A 19,752-nucleotide genomic window follows, 5' to 3' on the forward strand; every position below is an offset into this window, starting at 1 on the left:
ACCTCCAGTACCCAACGCTTACACAATATCCTTACGTTACTTTCACAGAGCAGCCTAAATTCCCAGCTCCCAGGACGTATCCACCTTGGCTCCCTGATCCTCCTTTGCATGGAACTTGTTCTGAGTAGCCTGTCATTTTCACCAACAGCTTTTGTATTAAAACAGATGAGGGCATGGAGCAGGCCATCAGACATAAAAAACTGAGCTCTGAGAAGCAGGGTGCTTGGAACAAACAGAACCAAAAGAATGTCATGTACATTCAAATGACAGAGGTGAGCCTCAGGTCCGCCACCCGAAATAGGCTACAAGTAGCACCCTTGCTTGGGAATAGAGCCAAACAAGAGAGACCCATTCTTTCTACTTAGATATATAGACATTAAATCCCCAAAATTGTGGTTTTGGTTTTGCTCTTAATTTTGTTTGCTTTAAACTGTTTCTACTTCCAGTTCTGGAGAAGAGAATGATGCCCTTGCATTCACCCCGAATGTGCTTGGAGACCTTGTGATCAGGTTCTGTTACAAGTCATTTAGAAAAGGCTATGGGAAATAGAAGCTCTAGGCCTCCAGCACCTTCAGCAAGGCAGCTCATATAGCCGGATCATCCCTCTCCTCTCCCCCACCCCCCACCAAACCCAAGCAGCTTATAATAGGAATCAGGGCTGGCCAGACTGACAATGACACAGACATGGGCACTTGCCTTATCCTGTTGGGGCTCGTCAGGGAATACCAGCTGCCTGAGAGCACGCTCAGCAAGCTAGGCCATGGACGACTGTCCCACAGCTCTCCACTGGAACTTTGCTGGGAGCAGATTGCATCTGTAAGCTATTGAGTACAGGTGCACAATTATAGCAGCACATTGTTTCATTATTCTCAGCACCAGGCTTGAGAGCTCCAAGCCAATAGAAGAACTCACCCTGTTCCCAAGCCTTTTGTTACTGGCTCCTGACTCCCATGTCTCCTGGTCCTTACTCTAGTAGCTGGAGATTTCACAAAGAGTGAGAAATAAGAACAGGTATCCCCGGCTTATTTCCCTTGCTTTCTGCAGAGGTAAGAAAGTGATCACAGGGCATGAGATGCTCTAAAATGTTCCTAAGATTTTTTTCTGATCTTCCATCTCATCATTTACCTACAAAGGAGGTAAGATCACCCACATTTTAACTTTCAGGGCAATGTTTGCTCTCAGCTTGTGGGTCTCCCTGCTGGACTGGGCATCGTTTTTTTTGTTCTCAGAAAAGAAAGTGGTGACACAAATCTGCCCTCTAGTGGGCAATGAGGAGAATATAAAGCGTGGGGAAAAGGAGCTCCCAGAGAAGAGGGATGCTTGAGATTTTGTTGCAGTTCCCAAAACTGACCATTAGATTGGGATTTTGCCAATACTGTTCAGATTGAATATGCAGATCATGTCTACCAAAAGTTGACTTGTGACTCTATAAATGTAATGGCATGTGGGAGAATAGAAATATGACATCAAGAAGTGGAAAGCCACTGGGTTTGGAGTCAGCTTTGAGGGGCACTAGAGTCATGTGACTTTCATTTTTTTTTAAAGATTTTATTTATTTATTTATTCATGAGAGACACAGAGAGAGACATAGACAGAGACAGAGACACAGGCAGAAGGAGAAGCAGGCTCCATGCAGGGAGCCTGATGTGGGACTCGATCCTGAGACTCCAGGATCACACCCTGGGCCTAAGGCAGGTGCTCAACCGCTGAGCTACCCAGGTGTCCCTCATGTGACTTTCAGATCACTCAACTATAATCTGTCAAATTGGGATGATACTACCCATGTCATGAGAATGCAGGACATTCTGGAATAAATATTATTTGTACTAAGATTCCACTTCATGGATTCACCCCATGGCATAGTGTTTAAGCACCTAGATTCAGCAACCTGACTGCCTGGATCGAAATTTAGCTCTGCCATTTGCTAGATATATGATCTGGGCATGTTTTCTGGCTCTCTGTGTTTCAGTTCCTCCTATTACCAGAGGATAACATACTTTCCTCATAGGGCCATTCTGAGCAATAAGTGAATCAATGTCTGCAAAGTGGTTACAATGAGATCTAACACAATATTTGCAAATACTTGTTTAAAGTTCACCATATTCCACAGTCAAATTAAAAGGGTATGTTGATCACCTAGGAATGCACAGCACAGAATTAGAGAGGTACAAGACTGTTTATAATCCAGCCAGGGAATAACAGTAAAAATAGCAAAGCTTTATTAAACACTTACAACATAGTAGGCTTAGAACTATGTATTTCCCTGTTTGATATTAATATTAAACAGCGGCTAGATGCAAAAGAGCACATGCCATATAATTCATTTATATAAAATTGTGGAAAGATAAAAGGATGGAACACAAATTAGTGGATGCCTTGGGGCAGGGCAGGGGCATTGGGTTTTGACTGGTAAAAGATGAAAATACATTTTCCAAGGTCAGAAGAATGCTTTATGTTTAAAGACTCATTCAAATGCATATTTAAAATTTTACTTACATAAGTTTAACTTCAGTAAAGTTGATTTTAAAAAAAAGAAACTTGAAGGGTGCCTGAGTGGCTTAGGCGGTTAAGCATCTGCCTTCAGCTCAGGTCATGACCACAGAGTCCTGGGATAGAGTCTTGCATCAGGCTCCCTGCTCAGTGGGGAGTCTGTTTCCCTGCTTATGCTCTCTTTCTCTCTCAAATAAATAATTTAAAAAAAACAAACAAACAAAATAAAAACCAAAAAAATCTTGACAAACATCAATAAATTGAAATGTAGGAATTTAGCTGTCTAGAATAAAAGCTTAAAAATATTTGAGACAATCAGATACTTATAAGAAAATATGTAGTCTTAAATGTTTTTATCAATAAAAATTAAAAAGTGAAAATAAATGAACTAATAGGCATAAGAAACTATGAATAGTATAAACCCTTGATCAGGAGAATTAAAAAAATAAAATTAGGACTTAAATAGGGAAAAACAAAACACTGATTAAAAAAAGAAAAGTATGTAAAACTCTGAAAACCATGGGAAAACAGAGAACAAATAAAAATAGACAACATTAGGGTGTTATACTATATGTTGGCAAACTGAATTCAAATAAAATAAATAAATTAATAAATATATGTATATACATAACATTAGATAGCTATTAAGCTATTAAAAAGCTATAAACACTGGTATATCTAAATATAAAATGGCCATAGGAGAATACTGAAAGAAATGAATGATTTTTAGCAAAACATCACTAGAATTAACCCAAAGACAGGTAGACATTTTGAAGCAAGTTTTTAAAAGAATAATATACAAATATGTTGGCTGGAAATAGCCAGTGCCTCCCAGATGCCTCCAACTGCCACAGCCTCTTCCCTAGGGATTCCTTAGAAATCCTCCAACACACACATATAATACATCAATCAAAGGGTTAATAGCTAGCACAGTGGTGGGCCACCAGCTCTAAAGATGGTGTCCATCTGATTGGCCAGCACCTACTTTACCATATCATATTACCTGCAGGAAAGCACTCTTATAATAATAATAAACTAAGCCCAGACCCTAATTCTGTTTTACATATATGCACAAAAATAGCATTACCCTAATACCAAAACCAGGTAAAGACTCCACTAAAAAATGAGAATTTATTGGCAATATCCCTGATGAACACAGATGCAAAAATTCTCTATAAAATACCAGCAAACCTAATCCAACAATACATTAAAAAAAATCATTCACCAAAATCAAGCAGGATTTATTCCTGGCTTGCAAGCATGGTTCAAATCAATCAACATGATACACCATATTTATAAAGGAAGGATAAGAACCATACAATCATTTCAATAGATGCAGAAAAAGCATTTGACAAAGTACAACATGTATTCATGATAAAAACCCTCAACAAAATAGGGTTAGAGGGAACATACCACAACATAATAAAAGCCATATGTGAAAAACCTACATCTAACATCATCCTCAATGAAAAAAAACTGAGAGCTTTTCCTCTATGTTCAGGAACAAGACACAGATGTCCACTCTTACTACTGTTATTTAATATAGTACTGGAAGTCCTAGCCACAGCAGTCAAGCAACAAAAGAAATAAAAGGCATCCAAATCAGCAAAGAAGAAGTAAAACTTTCACCATTTGTTGATGATATGATATTCTATATAGAAAACCCAAAAGGCTTCACCAAAATACTGCTAGGATTGATAAATGAATTCAGTAAAGTTGCAGGATACAAAATCAATGTACAGAAATTCGTTGCATTTCTATGTACCAATAATGAAACAGCGGAAAGAAATTTAGGAATTAATCCCAGTTAAAATTGTACCAAAAACAATAAGATATGTAGGAATAAGCCTAACCAAAGAGATCAAAGACTTGTACTCTGAAAACTATATGACACTGATGAAAGAAATTGAGGATGACACAAAAAATGGAAAGACATTCTATGCTTATGGACTGGAAGAACGAATATTGTTAAAATGTCTATACTACTTAAGGCAATCTACACATTTAATGCAATCTCTACCAAAATACCACCAGCAAAAAAAAAAAAAAAAATACCACCAGCATTTTTCACAGAGCTAGAACAAACAATTCTAAAATTTGTATGGAACCACAAAAGACCACAAATAGCCAGAGCAACTTTGAAAAACAAAGCTGAAGGCATCACAATTTCAGACTTCAAGTTATATTACAAAGCTGTAGTGATTAAAGCAATATGGTACTGGTACAAAAATAGAATAAGAAACCCAAAAATGAACCCACACTATATGCTCAATCTTCCACAAAGCAGGAAAGAATATCCAATGGGAAAAAGACCGTCTCTTCAACAAATGGTGTTGGGAAAACTGGACAGCAACATGCAAAAGAATGAAGCTGAGCCACTTTCTTATACCACATACAAAAATAAATTCAAAATGGATGTAAGACCTAAGAGTAAGACCTGAAGTCATAAAAATCCTAGAGGAGAACATAGGCAGTAACCTCTTTGACATTGGTGTTAGCAATTTCTTTCTAGATATGTCTCCTGAGGCAAGGACATGAAAGCAAAAATAAACTATTGGGACCTCACCAAAATAAAAAGCTTCTGCACAGCAAAGGAAATAACAAAACTAAAAGGCAATGTACAGAATGGGAGAAGATGTTTGCAAATAACGTATCTCATAATGGGTTGGTATCCAAAAAACATAAAAAACTTATAAAACTCAACACCCCAAAATGAATAATCCAATTTAAAAATGGGCAGAAGACACGAATAGACATTTTTCCAAAGAAGACATATAGATGGCCAGTAGATACATGGAAAGATGCTCAACACCACTGATCAGCAAGGAAATACAAATCAAAACTACAATAGGATAAACTGGATGATGGGCATTAAGGAGGGCACTTGATATAATGAGCCCTGGGTGTTATATGCAACTGGTAAATCACTAAACTCTACCTTTGAAACTGATAACCCGCTATATGTTAACTAAATCGGATTTAAATTTTAAAAACCAAAAAAATAAATAAATAAATAAATAAAAATAAATTTTAAAAGCTTACAATGAGAAATCACCTCACACTTGTCAGAATGGCTAAAATCAACAACACAAGAAACAACAGGTGTTGGCAAGGATGTGGAGAAAGGGAAACTCTCTTGCACCATTGATGGGAATGGAAACTGGTATTTTGCATTTTGCATACACACACACACACACACTGTGGAAAACAGTATGGAGCTTCCTCAAAAAGTTAAAAATACAACTAACCTATGATCCAGCAATTGTACTATCAGGTAGTTACCCAAAGAATACAAAATTACAGGGGATCCCTGGGTGGCTCAGCGGTTTGGCGCCTGTCTTCGGCCCAGGGCGTGATCCTGGAGCCCCGGGATCGAGTCCCACGTCGGGCTCCCGGCATGAAGCCTGTCTCTCCCTCTGCCTGTGTCTCTGCCTCTTTCTCTCTCTATGTCTATCATAAATAAATAAATAAATAAATAAATAAATAAATAAATAAATAAAATACAAAATTACAGATTCAAAGGGACCACATGCACCTCAATGTTTATAGAAACATTATCTACAAAAGTCAAATTATGGGAACAGCCCAAGTGTCCACTGACTGATAAATGAATGAAGACAATGTGTTATATATATATTATATATATATAAAATATATAAATTTTATATATTTATATTTTTATATATATGTCTTTATATATATATGTATATATATATATAAAGACAATTACCATATAAATTTCATTCCTATGTAGAATTTAAGAAACAAAACAAATGAGCAAAGGGGAAAAGAGAGAGTGTGAAAGAGAGTCATATCAAGAAACAGGCTCTCAATTATAGAGAACACAGGGAAAGGAGGGAAACTGAGTGGAGAAAAATTAGAGAGGAAGACACACCACTAGAGACTCCTAACTCTGGGAAACAGACAAAGAGTTGCAGAAGGGGAGGAGAGTGGGGGGATGGGATAATGGGCGATGGATGGGCACTAAGTAGGGCACTTGATGAGGTGATCACTGGGTGTTATACTATATGTTGGCAAATTGAATTTAAATAAATATTTTATTTAAATTATAGAGAGGGATGCCTGGGTGGCTCAGTGGTTGAGCATCTGCCTTCAGCTCTGGGCGTGATCCTGGGTCTGGGGATCAAGTCCCGCATCAGGCTCCCTGTGAGGAGCCTGCTTCTCCCTCTGCCTACGTCTCTGTCTCTCATGAATAAATAAATACAATCCAAAAATTATAGAGGACAACCTGGTGGTTGTGAGAGGGGAGGGGTTGGGGAGATGTGTTAAATAGATGATGGGGATTCAGGAGTGCACTTGTGATGAGCACCAGGTGTTGTATAGAAGTGTTGAATCACTATGTTGTACACTTGAAATTAATATTATCCTGTATGTTAACTAACTGGAATTTAAATAAAAACTTAAAAAAGAAAATACTAAATTCACAAATGCAAATAAAGCACAGGTATATAAAAACACAATCCCCCCAATAGCATGGTTTTAATAATAACTGAATGTTTAGAAATGCAATTATCATTTAAATTAACAGAAGATTATACTTTGGACCAAAATGTTATTAAGGTTTGTTTTTCATTTCGGCCTTGTGACATTTGAATCACCTGCCCACCCACAAAATCTACCTTTTTGTATATATAGTCATGGAATTTCTACATGTAGTTAAATATTTAACTACCCCTATTTTCTAGTAGATTTGTACCTAAACACTTTTATCAATATTCATATTATTTTATTATGAATTACTTTTAAATGTGTCCTTTATACTTTAGGTGATAATAATCACTTCATAAAATTAAGAATATAAGCAATTATACTATTTATTAATTTCACTTCAGGATAATAAAGGGAGTGCTATGGGTTGAATGTGTCCCTCCTCCTAAATTCATATGTTTAAGACTTAACCCCCAATGTGATGGAAATGAGGCTTTTGGGAAGTGATTAGGGTGACAGGAAGTCATGACGTAGAGGCTATCATGAAGGGATTAGTGCCCCTACAAGAAGAGACACCACAGATCCCAGTCTGCTCTCTCTCCCCACACACAGGCACTAACAAAAAGCCGTGTGAGCAGACAGTGAGGTGATGGCCACCTACAAGTCCAGAGAAGAAACCTCAGATTGAAACTCACCCTGCTAACACCTTGACCTTGGACTTCTAGCCTCTAGAACTACCAGAAATAAAATTCTGTGGTTTAAGCCACAGTCTGTGGTATTTCATTATGATAGCATGATCAGACTAATACAGCGGATGTCATGAAATATTTTTAATGAAGGCAAGAGAGCTTTAGGACTAATAGGATCAGGAGAACTGATTTCACACCTAAGCTATTCCAACAAATTTAAGGAGAAATTTTTCACTTTTTGAGGCCTGGAATCCACTCTCTCTTTGTAATAGTATCTGATCTTTCTCAGATGTTATTCTCTTTATTAGTGCATTGTATTTGGATTACTTGGCCTCTCAATTGGATATAGACCTATATATCCTTTCATTGCCCGAATACTGCCAAGTATAGGTAAGAGACCCAAGTTCAGAGAGTTGGAATTGCCTTCCATGACTTTGAACCTTGAAAAGACTATGTATAAAAAGAAGAGAATATCAAGTAATGCCCTAGTGTCAAGTATGATTCTTCAGCCTTTGTCAACTCCCTTTCAATAAATTATCCCTATGGTTGATGGAGACATCGTTTTAGAGATCCTACCTAAAGTAGTAAGAACAGAAAACAAAAGAAGTATTACATATAGTAAAAATAAAGATACAAGATCTTATTTGTTGATAGCATGATGACTATATAGAAACCCTAAGAAACTTTATTAGAATTCTGGTGTAAACTAGAGAATTGGGTAAAAGATCTGAAAACAAGTTATATAAGGAGAAATCAAGAGCTTTTTAAATATTGCTAATAAATTTTAAAATTAAAAATTAAAAACATCCTCATTCATGATTAACTCATATAATACAGAGGAACAAATTTTCAACAACAAATTAGGATCTATAAAAGAAAAGCATAACATAATTTTAAAAGGTATAAAATAAGACTTCGGTAAGTAGACATATCATCTTGGCTAGAAATGCTTAATATCTCAAAAATGTAAGTTTGATCCAAATTAATATAAATAGGGGATCCCTAGGTGGCTCAGCGGTTTGGCGCCTACCTTTGGCCTAGGGCGCGGTTCTGGAGTCTCAGGATCAAGTCCCACTTCGGGCTCCCTGCATGGAGCCTGCTTCTCCCTCTGCCTGTGTCTCTGCCTCTCTCTCTCTCTCTCTCTCTCTCTCTCTCTGTGTGTGTCTATCATGAATACATAAATAAATAAATCATTAAAAAAACAAATTAATATAAATAAAAATCACAACCCAATTTTTTTCCTGAGTAAGGAAAAAGGTGTAAAACGTTTAGAGATTAATATCTCCCCCATTCCATGACTTGTCCTTATTCTCTTAACAATGTCTTTCAAAGTAAAGTAAGAACTTTACTTTCAAAAGTAAGTTCTTACTTACTTTTGATAAAATCCAATATAGCAGAATTTTCTTCTAGGAATAGTACATTTGATGTCAGAGATTGCTTAGAAGTCTTTGCTTATGTCCACAATAGCCAAACTGTGAAAGGAGCCTCGGTGTCCATCGAAAGATGACTGGATAAAGAAGATGTGGTCTATGTATACAATGGAATATTACTCAGCCATTAGAAACGACAAATACCCACTATTTGCTTCGACGTGGAGGGACCTGGAGGGTATTATGCTGAGTGAAATAAGTCAATCAGAAAAGGACAAACATTATATGGCCTCATTCATTTGGAGAATATAAAAATTAGTGAAAGGGAATAAAGGGAAAGGAGAGAAAATGAGTGAAAACATCAGTGAGGGTGACAAAACATGAGAGACACCTAACTCTAGGAAACGAAGAAGGGGTAGTGGAAGGGGAAGTGGGCGGGGGGTTGGGGTGACTGGGTGATGGGTACTGAGGGGGGGCACTTGGTGGGATGAGCACTGGGTGTTATGCTATATGTTGGCAAATTGAACTCCAATTAAAAAAAAGAAAAAAAAAGAAAAAAAAGTCTTTGCTTGACCAAGATCACAAAGCTTTTCTCCTATTTTCTTCTATAAATGCTAAAATACTAGATTTTACAGTTATGTCTATTATCTATTATTATTATTATTATAAATGCTAAAATACTAGATTTTACAGTTATGTCTATTATCTATTATTATTATGTCTATTATTATGAACAGATTTGAATACAGTGTGAAGCATAGATTACATATGATTATCCAAGTATCCTAGCACTTTTTATTAAGAAGACTACCCTTCCTCTACTGAATTGTTTTACAGTGTTGTTAAAAGTCAGGTATCAGTTGTAAGGGTCTATATCTAGATACCCGACTGCATTCCACTGGTCTATTTGTCTGGCTTTCTGTCAACTATATATACATACTGTCTTGGTTTGTGCAGTTTTAAAATAAATCTTAAAGACAGGGATCCCTGGGTGGCGCAGCGGTTTGGCGCCTGCCTTTGGCTCAGGGCGCGATCCTGGAGACTCGGGATTGAATCCCACATCGGGCTCCCGGTGCATGGAGCCTGCTTCTTTCTCTGCCTGTGTCTCTGCCTCTCTCTCTCTCTCTCAATCTGTGTGTGACTATCATAAATAAAAAATTAAAAAAAAAAACAAAAAAAAAATAAATCTTAAAGACAGAATCCTTCTTTTTCAAAGTTTTTAGGCTATTCTAAGTCTTTTCGATTTCCAAAGGAATTTTAGGAATCAGCTTGTCAATTTCTAGAAAATAAAGCCCCCTGAATTTATGTATCAATTTGGGAAGAATTAACTTTTTAGCAATATTAAGCCTTTTGATCTGTGAACATAATATAGCTCCCTGTTTATTTAGGTCTTCTTTAAGTTTTCTCATCAATGTTTTATAGTTTTTAGAGTATAGGTCACATATTTTGTCAGTTCTATACCTAAGAATTTTTGATACCATTTTTAAGTAGTATTCTTAATTCAATTTCTGATTGTTCATTGCCAGTATGTAAAAAATACAATAAACTTGCATGTATTGATCATTTATCCTACAACTTCCACTAAAAAAAATGTACTAGTCTTAATGACTTCTTTATAGAATTTTGTCTATGATCATGTTATCTTTAAAGGCAGTTTTACTTCAACCTTTCTAATCTGGGAGACTTTTATTGATTTTTCCTCCTTCTTAAAACTTGTTAAAACCTCCAGTATTATATTAAGTAGAAACAGTACAAGGAAACATCCTTGCCTTGTTCCCGATCTAGAGAAGAATGCATTTTACTTTTTGCTAGTAAGTATGATATTAGTTCTAGGTTTCTCATGGATGTCCTATAACAAGGTTGAGGAAATTCAGTTCTGCTACAAGATATTTGAGAGGTTTTGCTGGGAATGAATGTTGGATTTTATCAAATGCTTTTTCTGCATCTATGGAGACCATCTATGGAGACAAGCATAGTTTTTCATTCTTAGTCTATAAACATGGTGAATTTCATTGATTTCGGTGGGGGGAGGAGTCACTGATATTTTTAATGTCACATAAACCTGGGATAAATCTTTGTTATTAGGCTCATAAACAGGATTATTATGACCTATTGATAAATTTATTTCATTTTCATTATGAAATAACCTGCTTTATTATTTACTCTAAAGTCTACTTTGATATTAATATAGCCACTCTAGATTTCTTTTGATTAGTGTTAGCACATGCATCTTTTTAATCTTTTAAATTTTAACCTATATATGTCTTTATATTTAAAGTGAGTATCTTACAGGAAACATATAGTTATGTCCTACTTTTTAATATGACAATATCTGAATTTTAGTTGGAGGGGTTAAACCATTTACATTTAATGTGATTACTGATATTTTGGATTTAAATCTACCACATTGTTATTTGTTTTCTATTTGTCCATTTCTATTCTTTGTTTCCCTTTTCTTCTTTTAGTTCCTTCTTTGGGTTAATGAAATATTTTTTATGATTCCATTTTATCTCCTTTTTGGCTTATTCGTTGTCATTCTTTTTGTGTTATTTTAATGGTTACTTTAGGATTTTTAGCAAACATCTTTAACTTATCACAGTTTACCTTCAAGTCATACTATATCACTTGTACAGAATAAAAACTCATGATAATAAACTTCCATTTCTCTCCTCCTAGCCATTGTGCTATAATCATATATTTTACTTCTATGTATGTTATAAATACAGCAATATCTTATTTTCATTTTGAACAGTTGGCTTTTTGTTTTAAGATTTTATTTATTTATTCATGAGAGACATAGGCAGAAGGAGAAGCAGGCTCCATGCAGGGAGCCCAATGTGGGACTTGATCCTAGGTCTCCAGGAACATGCCCTGGGCCGAAACCACTGAGCCACCCAGGCTGCCCTAAACAGTTGATTTTCTTCTAAAGAGACTTTGAAAATAAGAAAACAGTCTTTTATATTTAGCGAGGTAGTTACCATTCCCAAGGCTCTTAATTCCTTTATGTAGATCCCAGATTTCCATTTGATATCATTTCCTTCTACCTGAAGCATTTCTTTTAAACATTTCTTAAAGTGTAGGTCTGCTGGTGATGAATTCTCTCAGCTGCCAAGTGTCTGAAAAAGTTTTCATGTCATCTTTGTTTTTGTTTTTGTTTTCATCTTTGTTTTTGAAAGATATTTTCATTGCATATAGAATTCTAAATTGATGGCTTTATTCTTTCTGTACTCTAAAGACGTTTCACTGTCATCTACTATACTTATTTTCTGCTATCATTCTAATCTTTGTTCCTTTGTACGTAATGTGTCCCCCTCCACCACCACCCCCCATCTGCTTTTGCATTTTTCTTATCACCAGTTTTAAGCAATTTGATTAACATGAGCCTTTTTGTTGTTTTCATGTTTCTTGTGATTGGCTTTATTGAGCTATTTGGATTGGTGAATTTATAATTTTCATTGCATTTGAAAGTTTTGAGCATTATTTCTTTATTTTTTCCATGCCATTCTCTTTTGTGGACTCCAATTGCATGTAAATGAGGTTATTTGAAATTTTCCACAGCTCACTGAAGCTCTATTCCTTTTTTTTTTTTTGTATTTTTAAAAATTTCAGTTTTATTGAGGTATAACTGACATATAAAATTGTAAGATATTAAAGTATACATTGTGGTGATTTGATGTGCATGTATGTTGTGAAAGAACTCCCTCATTGAGTTAGTTAACATAGCCTTCATCTCACATATTTATTTACATGTGTGAGAACATTTAAATTCTACTCTCTTAGCAAATTTAAATCACACAATATAGTGTTATCAATTATAGTCACCATGTTTTACATTTGATGCTCAGTTCTGAGCATCAATTATTATTTATCTTACAACTGAAAGTTAGTATCTTTTCATAAACTTCTTTCTAAAAAAAAAAAAAAAAAACTTCTTTCTAGTTCCCCTACTTGTCAGCCTCTGGCAACCACTTTCTTACTCTCTGATTCTGAGATTGACTGTTCTTTTCTTTTTTCTTTTCTTTTCTTTTCTTTTCTTTTCCTTTCTCTTTTCTTTTCTTTCTTCCTTCCTTCTTTCCTTTCTTCCTTCCTTCCTTCCTTCCTTCCTTCCTTCCTTCCTTCCCTCCCTCCCTCCCTCCATCCATCCCTCCCTTCCTCCCTTTCTTTCTTCTTTTTTGGATTCCACATTTAAGTGATATCATACAGTATTTATCTTTCTCTGTTTGGCTTATTTCATTTAACATATCTTCCAGGTCTATCCATGTCACAAATGGCAGGATTTCCTTCTTTCTCACAGCAGAATAATATTCCATTGTGTGTGTGGGCATGTGTGTGATATCTTCTTTATTCATTTTTCTGTTAATGGACACTTAGGTTGTTTCCATATCTTGTCTATTGCGAATAATGCTGCAATGAACATGAAGGCGTAGATATCACTTTGATATCTTATTTTCAGATTACTCCCCCAAATGGGATTGCTAAATCATATGGTAGTTCTACTTTTTAAAAGACTTTATTTATTTTGAGGGAGAGAGACAGCATATGCATGAGTATAAGTAGAGGGGCAGAGACAGAGAGAGAGAGAGAGAGAGAGTCTGAAGCAGACTCCACACCATTAGAATTTTCAAATAAGTTGTCAATCCTGAAATATAATGGAGTTTTCATGTAAGAATCCAGATTTCCAGCTATTATTGAAACATCTTCTGGAACCATCTCAAATCAACTGTAGTGTATTTAGAAGTCTAACTCTTAGCAATCAAGGCATTGGGGATGAGTTGCTGGGGTAAGCTCTGGACTGCACATCTTCATTGCCCCCAGTTTTACTCTTTTCTCCATTCCTCCCTGTATCCAGGAGGTTGACTTCTATGACAGCATCAAAAGATGTCCTGGTTCTCTGGCTTCTCAGTGGGTTTGGCCTATCAGGGACACTGGCAAGGGACCGGGCGGGGGCGGGGCGGGGGGGAGGGTGAGGAGGGGAGAAGGCAGGATGAGAGTCTGGTTTCCTCTTTGCTAGCTTACTACAGATTGGTCAAGTCCTTCTTAGAAAGGCTGCAGCTTTTAATGGCCTTATCCACACTCTTCTCTCTCTCTGGGTTCTAATGGCCCTGCCTAAGTACAAGGAGACTTGGAAATATAAAGAAACTAATGGGAATTCTAATGGAATACTTAGTGGATATTAGTGCCCTGACAATAGAGACTCTGCAGGAACATTTATTCCTCAGTGCCAAGCTAAATTCTTTTTGCTGAAAGGGAAAGAGTAGTGGGAAGGAGTTATTAAGGCACCCATCTCCAGATTAAGATTTAATTGTATTCCTAGAGACTCTCTTCTCTTTATGTTCTTTCAGAAGAGCGTTTCATCAATATGAGTAGGATCATCTCCCCCCCGCCCCAGTCTAGTCTATTTACAAAATGTTTTGACAGCTCTGAGTAGAAAAGTCCCTAAAGGAAATATTAGATATAACCATATCATTCTATTCTAATCATATTTTATATTCTATAATATCAGCTTAAAGATATTCTTCTCTGGAGCACAAATACACATTCCCACATACAAGCATGCACAAGCATTTCTGTACAGTACCTCAATTCATGTTTCTCTGCTTTTCTGCAGCCGCTATGTGGTCTTTATCTGCAGCCTTCTAAATATTTAGTGATGAGCACAGTCTAATTAGTTGATTCATTAGATCAATAATCACCTTTTCTTTTTTTTTTTTTTTACAGGAAAAAGGTGGAATCCTGCAAGAAGTAAAATGCTGAAGAATGTTTTTGGACTTTATAAGATAAAGATAAAACCTGCCTGCTAATATTAAGAATATCAGAAAATACCAGCGATTATGTAGGATATAGGACATATATTCTGTGGATTCTGTGCATTCACTACCCCAGAGCTGAGGATAGATCAAAGTGCAGGAAGCAATAGACATCACCTCATGACAGGCTTAGCTGTTTTTTTTGTTTGTTTGTTTGTTTGTTTTTTAAGATTTATTTATTTGAAAGAAGAGAGAGAGAGAGAGACAGCATGGGTGGGAAGGGGAGATGGAGAGGGAGAGAGAAAATCTCAAGCATACTCTGCATTGAAAATGGAGCCTACTCAGGGCTTGATCAGAGAACCCTGAGAAGGGTCATGGATGACATCACCTCCCTAGAACAATCATCAAGTTATTTAATAGTCCTTTTTATCACTTATGATCCACATATGATGCTTTACCTTATCAATTCCTGAAATATACCTGTAAGGGGATTAGGAAATTGATAATTTTCCCTGGGAGTACAAAAGCAAATGGAAACATATTTTATCACTTTGTTATATGCTGGTTTTATGTGATTTCTTAGCAATTTGTGTGTAGCAAACTGTTTCAATAAATGTGTATCATCTGCTAAATCTTGCCAAGTCATGTACTTTGTTTATTTTCTCACTCAATTTTCTATGGCCTATGTTCCCCAGAGGGCCACAGCTGTTTCCTTGTGGTGATATATAACGGGCAGAGACCTTGGCTTTTTGGTTTACTCTGTCACATTCACAGTGTCATTGAGAATCATTATCCTGAAGAGATACTTGCACCCCCACATTCACTGCAATATCATTCATAATAGCTAAAGCATGGAAATAACCTAAGTGTACATTGATAGATGCATAATAAAAACTGGCATATAATATATACTATATAATGGATTATTTAAAAAGGAGGAAAATCTTTCCTTCTGTGTCGACATGGATCAACCTAGAGGATGTTCTCCTAAGTGAAATAAGTCAAACACAAACACTGAATGATATCACTTATATGTGGAATGAAAACAAGCCAAACTAATAGAAATAGAGAATAAGGAGCACCTGGGTGGCTCAGTCGTTTAAGCATCTGCCTTCGGCTGGGGTCATGATCCTGGGGAGGATCAAGCCCCACATCGGGCTTCCTGCTCAGTGGAGAGTCTGCTTCTCCCTCTGTCCCTCCCCCCATGCATTCTCTCTCTCAATCTCTCTTTCTCAAATAAATCAGTAAGATCTTTTAAAAAGAAAATAAATAGATAAAATGATGTTTGCCAGGTGTTGGCAGCAGGGGCAAAAGGAAAATGAAGAGATGTTGGTCAAAAGGTGGAAGACTATGAAGAGTCCAGTTATAAGATGAGTAAATGAGGATCAAGCGTAGGGCAGCATGGTGACCATAGTTAACAATACTGTATTACATACTTGAAAGTTGCTAAGAGAGTAGATCTTAAATGTTCTCACCACACACAAACAAGTGGTTATTATGCGATGTGATGGAAGTGTTAACTAACCTTATTGTGGTAATCATTTCACAATATACACGTGTATTAAATTATCAGATTGTACCCCTTAAACTTAAAAATATCATATCTCAATTATATCCCAAAATATGGGGAAAATACGTCTTTAAAAAGTGTCATAGAATTAAAGTTTCTTGTGTTTATGTCATTGGTAATAACAGATGTACTGAAATTTATTTCCTTTGTGAAACCCTTAATGAAATAACGGATCTAGTGGACAATCATCAATGGACAACGGCATGCCTCAAGGAGAGACAAGCCAGATATCATCATGAGCCTTTTGATGGAATATATTACCTTTATGAAATATTGTCAAACAATAGAACTTGGGGCGGCCTGGGTAGCTCAATGGTTTAGCTCCGCCTTCCGCCCCGGGTGTGATCCTGGAGACTCAGGATCAAGTCTCACGTGGGGCTCCCTACATGGAGCCTGCTTCTCCCTCTGCCTGTGTGTCTCCCTCTGCCTCTGTGTATGTGTGTGTGTCTCTCCTGAAAAAATAAGTAAAATCTTTTTTTTTAAAAGTTCTGTTAAAAAAATAGAACTTGAACAAGATCAAGTCTTCATGTGTAATTACCACTTTACTGGAAACCCAGAGCCAAAGGATCATGTTTTCACAATGGGGATGCAATTAGCAAAATCCAGAACCTAGAAAATTAAAATGAATGACTTCTGCAATACATTTTAAGGAGAAATAAAAGAGGAGAACAAGGGGAAGACGACTCAATTAAGAGAATGAAGTGACGCATCAATCGACGTGTGGGACTTATTTGGATCCTGACTCAAACAAACCAACTACAAAAAACAAACGAACTGGAACAACAACAAAAACTGAGACAATAAAGGAAACATGCTTGGATATTTCATAATACTAAGAAAAGATTGTTAATTCTGTGAGTGTGATCAATTTATATATATATATATGAATTCATATATATATATGAATCTTTATATTTTAGGGCTAAGTATGGAAATAATCATGGATTAGATGTCAGGATTTCTGGGATTTGTGAATAAGGTGGGGATTACAGGAGCAAACAAGAGCAGCCATGAGTTGGAAGACAGATATCTGTATCTGGAAGAAGATAAATGAGGGCCCATTGCTCTTTACTTTGGTGTATGTTTGAAATTTTCTGTAACTTTTTGAATTAATGAAGAATCATTTGCCAATGCATTTGAGTTTACCAGCACACATCATGTATAAAACCGGTAATTAATAATACCTACTAATACTTGGAGCTACGCAAGTTTAGAAAGCAGTTCATTTACCATCCCATTTCCTCCTCCTGGGTCCTACTGAGAGAGATCCATGTTGTTCAAACCCCCACTTTGCAGAAATGGATGCAACTCAGGGAAGCCCAGGGCAATTGCTGCCAGGAAGCCACAGTCCAGAACTAGAACTTAGAGTCTTAGAAATTCCACGTTGTAGGCTCCTCCCCCCCCCCCCCCCCAGCAAGGAGTTTTAAAGGGAAAGAGTGGGAGTGGGATAAAGAAAATAATTGTTTATTATTCTCCAGGACCTGCCAGAACAGCGACTTCGGGAAGCCCTGCCGGGTGGGCAGGTACTCGCGGTGGCCACCAGATGGCGAAGGCTGCTCGCCGCCCGGGAGAACCGCGCTCGCCCCTGGGCGCCGACCCTGCAGCGCGACGCGAGGGCCGAGGGCGAGGCGCTCCGACTGCGCGCGGAAAGCAGAGTCGAACCTAGAGTTAGAGAAGTTGCTGTGCGAGTCCTGCTGCCTCCACAAGCTTATAGAAGCAAGTTTAGGGCTTTTTAAGGAGACCTGGAGGTGGGGGATTAAAGTGGAGGGTGCACGCCCTGCTGCCCAAACCAAGCAGTGACTCGCGCGTGGGGGTTGGACGAGGATCCCTCGGAAGCCCGCGCCCTGGGGGGACCACCTCCAAGGGTCTGCTCCGGACGTGGCGCAGCTAAATCCTCCCGCTGGGGACCTCGATGCTCCTCTTCCGCGAAGAGCAAAGGGCTCCTAGGGCCGAGGGAGAAAAGAATAAGGGATAAATAGACCTTTAGGAGAGAAGGTTTATTTTTCCTTTCAGCCATAATAAGGGAAAAGTCGGTGGCCCTCAAGGTCAGCGTCCTCATCATGTTAAAAAAAAAAAAAAATGTCTGTCGTAACTTCAGGCGTCATTCCGGTCCGGGAAGGCGGGGACCCCAAGTGTGTGCGCTGAGCCCAGGCCTCCGCGGGTCGCAGGATAGGTGACCTCCGTCCCGGCGAGGAAAGGTGCAGGTGGACAGATTGCGCGGGGTCGAGACCACCCGGGCCGGAGCTCGAACACCCGAAAGCCTGCATTTGAAGGATGGGAGACGGAGGGGTGGGGATGTCACAGAACCGGACTCAATCGGGCTCATTGCAGTTTTGCAAATGGTCTTTAAAAAGCGCCTCCCGGTGACGCCGAAATCCCCGCCAGGTGGAAAGCCAAACCTGGGCAGTGGGCGCGCAACGTAGTGGGGGACAGCGCGGCGCGAACGCGAAAAAAAAAGGATGCAGCCAGCATCCAGGCGAGTGGGAAATGAGTGATTTTAATTTCTGTCCCCCACTGGAGGATCAATTTCGATTAAAATCAAGGGACCTGCGGGAATGTTTTTACTCCGGTGCGTTTCCTTTACACCTGCAAATTTTTTAAAAAATCTGCATCATCAGCACCTGAGAGAGAGAGAGAGAGAGAGAGAGAGAGAGAGAGAGAGAGAGAGACTTGTTGGTTCAGAAAGAAGGAAGAGACTGCAGAGGAAAGGGAAGGCTGCGAGTCTGCCTTTACACCAGTTTAAAGCTAATCAAAGGTGTCTGGAGCAGAGGGAGGCAAGGACCAAAAGCTGATCCCGAGCTTGAAATTTTCCATCACGGAGTTGGGAGACGCTTTGCTGCAGACTCCGAGCGGGCTCCAAACCCCGGCCCCCGTTCCCGGTTCGGCGCGCTAGTCAGCAGCTTCCCCCATCGCTTACTTCTTTTCCTACTCTTCCGGCCTTTCCCAGTGGGCGGCTCAGCACCCCACTGCCAGGACGGCCACCCCAGGCCCCAGCGATTCGCAGCTTCGGCACCCAGAGGGAGGAACCTGGGACCAAGGGGAGCGACCTTGGGGCGGGGTGGGGAGCGCAGGGAGGCTCCGCCCCGAGTTCTTCCCAAACCAGAAAAGACTTCCAGGGGCTACCCGGGAGCTTTTTTTTTTTTTTTTTTAACTCTAACAACCAAAAAAAAAAAAAAAAAAAAGGCTATGTAAAGGACAGCGTGGAAGATGGCAACACCATTTCCAACTCAGAGTCGGGTCCTTTTTGCACTTGGTTCTCCTCTGGGCTCTCTCATTGCACTTTATTCGCTTTTGTTTGGAGCAGGAACCGAGGTGGAGCGAACCCCGGCGGAGCAGCGGACCCCAAGCCGGGGTCTCCTTCTTGCGCCCGGGAGCGCCGCCCTGCGCGGGTGCAGACGCGGGGACCCTGGCAGGGAATGTAAACAAGCGGGGCGCCG

General features: G+C 38.5%; 1 long non-coding RNA gene across 4 annotated transcripts in view; it reads right to left on the bottom strand.

Annotated features, from left to right (window-relative positions):
- Positions 1-17,657, bottom strand: part of LOC140614140 (uncharacterized) — a 51,552-nt gene extending 33,895 nt beyond the window's left edge. For 2 of the 4 annotated variants that reach the window (XR_012015031.1, XR_012015032.1), the window contains exon 1: positions 17,546-17,651. This is a non-coding gene — a long non-coding RNA (uncharacterized lncRNA). Of the gene's footprint in view, positions 1-8,658; positions 8,785-17,545 lie in introns of those variants that run through there. The other 2 variants (XR_012015030.1, XR_012015033.1) reach the window with 2 other exon arrangements.
- Positions 17,658-19,752: the final 2,095 nt, after the last annotated feature.

This window comes from Canis lupus, chromosome 22 (genome assembly GCF_048164855.1).
Source record: "Canis lupus baileyi chromosome 22, mCanLup2.hap1, whole genome shotgun sequence".
NCBI classification, from domain to species: domain Eukaryota; kingdom Metazoa; phylum Chordata; class Mammalia; order Carnivora; family Canidae; genus Canis; species Canis lupus.